Here is a 7500-nt window from a genome sequence, read left to right on the forward strand (position 1 = left end):
CATTGTCTGAGCCACTGACTAAAGAGGTACACCTTTCTCATTCTCTTCCACAGCTCTCCGAAGCAAAGACACATTTGTGAGATGAATGAATGTATTGAAGAGAAAAGTGCATCATGGGTTTGTAGAATTAATGCTGCCCTGACAGTTAAACTATTCAAGCCTGTTTATAGCACTAAAATCGCTTCAAATTTAACCTACAGGCACCTGCTAACATGGTTTGGAACAACTGTGATGTCATGATAAATAACACAGTGTTCAGATTGTCTCCCAATGTCTTTACTGCAGGAGTAGCACAGGAGACACATGAGAAGTCAGAGTGAAAGTCAGTGTGAGAGATTGGCTACCGTGAGTTAGCATGGTTTTGTGAACTGTTTGTGTGGGCTTATTTATGAAAATATAAATGTGAGATGGGATTTATGGCTCTTTGAAGGGAGCTGGATCTTGAAGAGCCATTCCTTTCAAAGAGCTGTTCAAAAGACTGGCTTGTTGTTATATTTATTTAGGGACCGAGACGAAAGGTAAGGCCCTCTCACACAGTGAGAGGCCGTGCCTACAAGCAAGGCCCTATTGTTATTCGTTCCGTTTTATATTATTATTTTTTTCCCCGATGCCCATTTGACCTGGATTTTGACCCCCTAAACATGCTCAAAAACTCACCAAATTTGGCACACGTCAGGTCTGGCGAAAAATTTGATAAAATGTAAAAATTATACCCATAGGTGCCAAAATGAGCTCTCCAGCTCCCCCTAGATACACAAAAACGGCCCTAGCGGCCAGTAGGAATGTTGTAGAAACAAACGCCAAAATTTTTGTCTCATCGAGCCCGACAAATCACGCACTGACACTCATGACCTAACTCCAACAGGAAGTTCAGAATTTGCTTTTCAAAATAAAATGCTCAAATTGCTAACTTCTAGTAGGAATGTCATAGACACATGAAACCAATGCCAAAACTTTCATTTAATGGAGCCCAACAAATCACGTGCTAACACCTATGAGCTAGCTCCAACAAGAAGTTCGCAATATGCCTTTCAAAATAAAATTTTTAAAACTAACTCCGATGACACCGTTTTTCGTATTGACTTCTAAATAGCACCAAAAGATAGAGTGAACCCTTCTCAAAAAAGTGATCTCGTACTTTTTTCATAACTATCTTACTTTTTTTTTAGAAGCCCGCAAAGTTGCGATGTTTGGAACTCATTTTTCACTTTAGAGTTTTTCCACACATGTGACATATCTACGCGTTCACGGGACTCAGCACAACTCTCACATGCAAAAATTTTTGAGATACGATGTGCGGTTATTGATTTATAACAATTTGTTTATTTTCATACTTTTTCCACTTTAGACTGCCATTTGACCCCCTTAACATGCTCCAAAACTCACCAAATTTGCCATGTATGTCATGGCTGGGGAACACTTGGATTCAATATCAAAATTAACCCCTTGGGTGCCACAATGGACTCTGTAGCGCCACCTATGTACTAAAAAACACACAAAATCTGCCCTAGCGGCCAGTAGGAATGTCACAGAAACATGAAACAAATGCCAAAATGTTGGTCTGATTGAGCCCGACAAATCATACGCTGACACTCATGAGCTAACTCCAACAGGAAGTTGGCAATCTGCCTTTGAAAGTTACTCTACGTTTCTGCAATTACTGCTTATTCATTTCAGACTTTTGACACAAAAGTCATACCTCATTAAATTCCCACAAGTTTGCAGAATCCAAAAGTGAAAGAATTTTTCAGATACGACCTATGGTTATGGAATAATGGTGATTTTTTGAAGAGTATGTTTACTTTCACCTTTCACAATGACAAAATCCCTATATAAGGCTTACCAGTGTAAGACTCTTTGTGTCTGACAATAGACTAGTGGATAGAGCAGTGGTCTGTTGTGTAGGAAGCATGAGTTCAAACCCCAGGTGAGTCAGTGTTTTTTTGTTTTTTCTTTCCCCCTCACATTTTAAAACAGGTTTTGCTGAGTTATATTGTGGATATTGGACATTTTGCACACATTATAAAGTACACGGAGTACACTTTTTCAAAATAAAACCCCTATTAAAAATAATGAGTAATGTCTATTACATAACTTCTTTTCATTTTTATGACCAAACGCTCAACTGTTTGTACAATGTTTCTTCATTCAAAAGTACTCTCTCTCACAGACACACATGCTCACACAATAGGGTTTTTTCCACAATAACAGCCTTAAATGTGATAAATCATCACTTTTATGCTCAATTATTTATACAATTTCTATTCATTTTTCAAACTGATTCTTTCTCTCACATACAAAACAAATGCACATACACACAGTAGGGTTTCCAAAATAAAAGTCTCATTTAAAGGTGATGGTGGTTTCAGCAGAGGGTCACTGGTGTTCTGTAGAGATATAAGGAGGACAGACACTAAAGGGTGGGAACTGGTATCGGGACGGAGAGGTGTGAGTGGAGCTGAGGTGTCAACGGTCACGGGAGGCGGACCGCGGGGTAGGCGGATCACGCAGGAGGCAGATCGCGTGGTAGGCGGATCACGCAGGACGCGGATCGCCCGGTGCGAGGTCCCGCCCAATGCTGCTTGCAGCTTTAATTACTTATGTTTTTGAAGTCATACAGAGGTAACTCATTTTTATCATGGAAAGAATCACTAGTAGAAGTTTTAAGATAAGATTTGGATCAGAATAATTAAAATGTACACATCCCACCAATATATACTCTATTGGTGGGAATTTGTCTGAAATATGGATTATAATTTCATTTGTCATGTGTTTTCATTGTACACATTCCATAAAGGTGGTGCTATATCTCCATGGTTTGACAGTGAGAGCACTATTTTGAATTTTCCCTCACCTAAAAAACTGTGTCACAATAATAAAACTACAGATAATTTCCATGCAAACCAGCTTTACTGTGAAGTTTTCCACACAGAACATTTTAACAGTACAGAAAAAATATTAAAAAATAAATAAGAATAAATATATATGTATGAAAAAAAAAAAAGATTATATACAGGGTGGGGAAGCAAAATTTACAATGAACATTTAGTTGTTTTTTCTCAGCAGGCACTATGTCAATTGTTTTGAAACCAAACATATATTGATGTCATAATCATACCTAACACTATTATCCATACTTTTTCAGAAACTTTTGCCCATATGAGTAATCAGGAAAGCAAACGTCAAAGAGTGTGTGATTTGCTGAATGCACTCGTCACACCAAAGGAGATTTCAAAAATAGTTGGAGTGTCCATAAAGACTGTTTATAATGTAAAGAAGAGAATGACTATGAGCAAAACTATTACGAGAAAGTCTGGAAGTGGAGGAAGCAACAAAAAACGTACCAAAGCTTTTATTAAAGCTCTCAAATCCAAAACTCCTAAAGGATCCAACCAAATCCATCCAGATACCAGGTATTGCCATGGCTTAAAGCAAACTACCCAGATGGAAATTATGTATGGACACAGGATGGTGCTCCAGCCCACACAGCTAGAAAAATACAAGATTTCTGCAAATCCAACTTCAGCAATTTTTGGGAATCATGTTCATGGCTGCCTTCTAGCCCAGATCTAAACTCTCTGGATTATGCTATTGGGGCGTTTTAGAACATGCTACCAATAGAACATCACACAGCAATGTCGACTTTCTTAAAGATACTATTAAAGAAGAATGGAAGAAGTTGTCACCAGAATATTTGAGGAACACTTGCGCAAGTTTCAGGAAGCGTGTGAAGGCAGTTATTGAGAAAGAAGGAGGACACATAGAATAAAAACATTTTCTATTATGTAAATTTTCTTGTGGCAAATAAATTCTCATGACTTTCAATAAACTAATTGGTCATACACTGCCTTTCAATCCCTGCCTCAAAATATTGTAAATTTTGCTTCCCCACCCTGTGTGTATATATATATATATATATATATATATATATATATATCTTCTTCTCCACCTTCCACCTGGGCGATGTCTCCTTCAGACTCAGGTCCTCTACCAGAGACCTGGAAGCCTGAGGGTTCTGCGCAGGATCTTAGCTGTTCCTAGGACTGCGCACTTTTGGACAGAGATCTCTGATGTTGTTCCTGGTATCTGCTGGAGCCATCCTCTCAGCTTGGGGGTCACTGCCCCTAGTACCCGATCACTACTGGTAACACTGTTGCCTTCACACCCCACATTTTCTCTATCTCCTTTTTCAGCCCTTGGTATTTCTCCAGCTTCGCGTGCTCTTTCTTTCTGATGTTGCTATCACTTGGGATTACAACATCTATCACTGCCACTGTCTTCTGATGTTAATCCACCACCACTATGTCAGGCTGATTGGCCATCATCATCTTGTCAATCTGGATGTGGAAGTCCCACAGGATCTTGGCCTGTTTGTTCTCTGTCACCTTCAGAGGTGTCTCCCATCTGGACCCTGGGATCTCCAGTCCATACTCGGTATAGATGTTCCTGTACACTATGCCCGCTACCTGGTTATGCCGTTCCATGTATGCCTTGCCTGCCATCATCTTACGCCTTGCTGTGATGTGCTGGACTGCCTCAGGGGCTTCTCTACACAGCCTAAACCTGGGGTCTTGTCTGGTGTGGTAGACCCTGGCCTCTATTGCTCTGGTGTTCAGAGCCTGTTCTTGTGCAGCCATGAGTAATGTCTCTGTGCTATCTTTCAGTCCAGCTTTTTCCAGCCACTAGTATGTTTTCTCGATATCAGCCACTTCTTCAATTTGCTGGCGGTACATGCCATGCAGGGGCTTGTCCTTCCATGATAGCCCCTCAGGCTCCTCATCCTTATTGGGCTAATGTTACCTGAGGCATTCACGTATCATTTGGTCATTGGGGGCCATTTTCTTGACATATTCGTGGAGGTTTGCCGTTTCATCCTGGACAGTAGTTCTGACACTTACTAGTCCTCGGCCTCCTTCCTTGTGCTTTGTGTACAGCCTCAGGATGCTGGACTTAGGGTGAAACCCTCCATGCATAGTAAGGAGCTTTCTTGTATGTGTATATATATTAGTGCTGGGCAGAGAGTAAAATTTTTAATCGCAATTAATCACGTGGATTTCTGTGATTAATCGCATAGTTATATAGGGGGGGGTTTGCCGGCATCAACAGTGTGTATTGCCTTTACGTGATATTTCAGACTGGAAGTACTCCGGTGATAAAAAAAAATCATTCCACATTGCAGTGCTTCCAAACAACTTTGGCCTTCTCAATCCCACCATCTGAAGACATTTAAAATTAAAATGTCCATGTAAAAGACCGGTACTTTTCTCCATGTTTATGTCCCCACCAGTTTATTTTCGGCTGTGAGTGACTGACAGGAGTCTTAAGCCCACTAATAAGTACTAATACTAATAAACCCAATAATATGTTATGTTCAGTCGTTCAAAGCAAGCAAAGGGGGCCCTCTAGTGGTCGGAATAAGTGTCACTAATGTATGTTTTGTCCTTGTGGTGTTACCGTAGCCAGTTCGGACATAAGAAGGTACTAACAGACACATTTCTTTCACTCTGTTTGTATGGCCCCAAAACATTTGCCTGTGAGTATTTTATGTTCAGTTGTTGTAAGAATGAATAGTATAAAATATCTCTGATGTGAACCTTCGCTGCTGGATAAAAAGACATTGTAAACCTTAAGTTAATCTGTAAATGCTAATCGTTAGCAGTTCTATGGATTTCCCCATTCAAGTTAGCATCGAGCTAGCGATCTTTTTTCCCCATTCATTTAAATGTATAATGCCATGTAAATGTACAAAGGCAATGAGCATAACTGAGACATATTTTGTATGTATGTTGCAGTTTTACAGTGAGTCTCAAGTAAAAGATTTGGAGAGAAGTTTTGGGCGTCCGGCTTTTCTTGGGAAACCTGTAGTATATCTGCCAAGTTACTCGCTCCACGCACACAAGCAGGGGCAGAAGAATATGAGTTATAATTGTACTGTCCTCGCTAAGACGTCTGTACTTAGTCTGAGCTAGACAGCGAGCTAAACTCTGAATTGATGATGCAAGATGTCCTCTTTGAAGTTTGCAGCTTTAATGTACATACTTGACATCATGCAGATTGACAGAGTCAAACTATAATATACAGACAAAATAATTCAATTAGTTATGTCTATTAATGATATGCATATTCATGGAGAATGCATAGATGTAATTATTATAAACTTAAATTTACTGCTAATACAACAATCGCATCGTAAATCAGTAAAGGTTAGTTCAAAGGCTGGCATATTATACCTAAACACAACCAATGAATTTACATAAACTTAACATGAGCCAGCATAAAGAATTAGCAACCCATCTCTGACTGCTAGCATAAATGAATCAGCTTAAACATGTTAATAACACACTGTAATAAACACATCCAAAATAACGTCATAAACATGTTCCTAACGGCATGTTTGCATGTAAAATTATTCAGCAAACAACAGAATGATTGATACATACAGACATTGCTTCTGTAGGAGTTACACAAAGTTTGATTTAGCATTACTTGAAAAGTTCGCTCGCTTTTCTCCTCTCAGCTACTTGCACAGTTCACACAGAGCACTGGTGCTTGGTTCTACAGTGCGTGTGGAGTGCCAAAATAAAAGCATGAGTTTCAAAATAAGAGTCCGTATGTATAAATGAACTAAGACTTGCTTGAACAGCAGAACAATAATAAAACGGCATTAATGTGAGATAAAAAAAAAATTGTCGGTGTTATTTAATGAATGCGGTAATAATTCGTTAACTTGCCCAGCCCTACAAACAGGAGCTCAGCTCCTTCACTCAAATCCACATCAGAACAATGCAAACAACAACAAAGTGTAACCAATAAGTGTGAACAAAATTAAAGACATCCCTGAAATAATAAAGCAGTTGTATCCTTTGTGAGTTCTACTGCCTCTCCTTATCCTTTGGCAAATTTAAGTTAAGGAGGACAAGTGATCAAACTTTTACTGTCTTGAGGCAACTTTTCTCTGATATAATTAGTCCCGTCTTAGAGAATATTCTTTCGGATGGAACCGATTTTGCCACAAAACAGAGTTTCTTAACCATGACTTTGGTAAGGCTGGGGTTCACGAGGGCTCAGCTTTTCCACCACATAAGGGGATGTGCATCTTTAGGAGGAAGATGCTCCTCCAGTTAACTCCGCATCTCCTTTTTTTCAGTCGCTAATATCTCCTCCTCAATGATACAGTGGTAAATGTGGCTCCAGTCCAGTCACCTGCATACATAGCTGCGTTCACATGAATGGAGTGTGCTGTGGAAAACTCAAACTCTGAGATGTCAGTTGTTCACGTGAAGGCAGCGTTGACAACACACACTCAGTGGGCACACAGGTGACACATAAAGGCAGTGTGGGCAATTTGTATATAAGAACGGATCGCAAATGAACGGCTCGCAACTGCAAATCAGTTCTCATCATTCATTTTAAAGAGCCGTTCAAAAGACTAGACTTGTTTGTGAACGTCACATCTCTAATCAATGTACGTGTCCTAGGTCCTGTTGTGTTTCAACATGT

General features: G+C 39.7%; 1 protein-coding gene across 1 annotated transcript in view; it reads right to left on the reverse strand.

Moving 5' to 3' along the window:
- LOC115439432 (trinucleotide repeat-containing gene 6B protein) overlaps positions 1-7500 on the reverse strand; it is a gene marked incomplete at its 5' end in the record, with an annotated part of 51839 nt that overhangs the window by 8361 nt on the left and 35978 nt on the right.

Source organism: Sphaeramia orbicularis, chromosome 19 (genome assembly GCF_902148855.1).
Source record: "Sphaeramia orbicularis chromosome 19, fSphaOr1.1, whole genome shotgun sequence".
Classification (NCBI taxonomy): Eukaryota; Metazoa; Chordata; class Actinopteri; order Kurtiformes; family Apogonidae; genus Sphaeramia; species Sphaeramia orbicularis.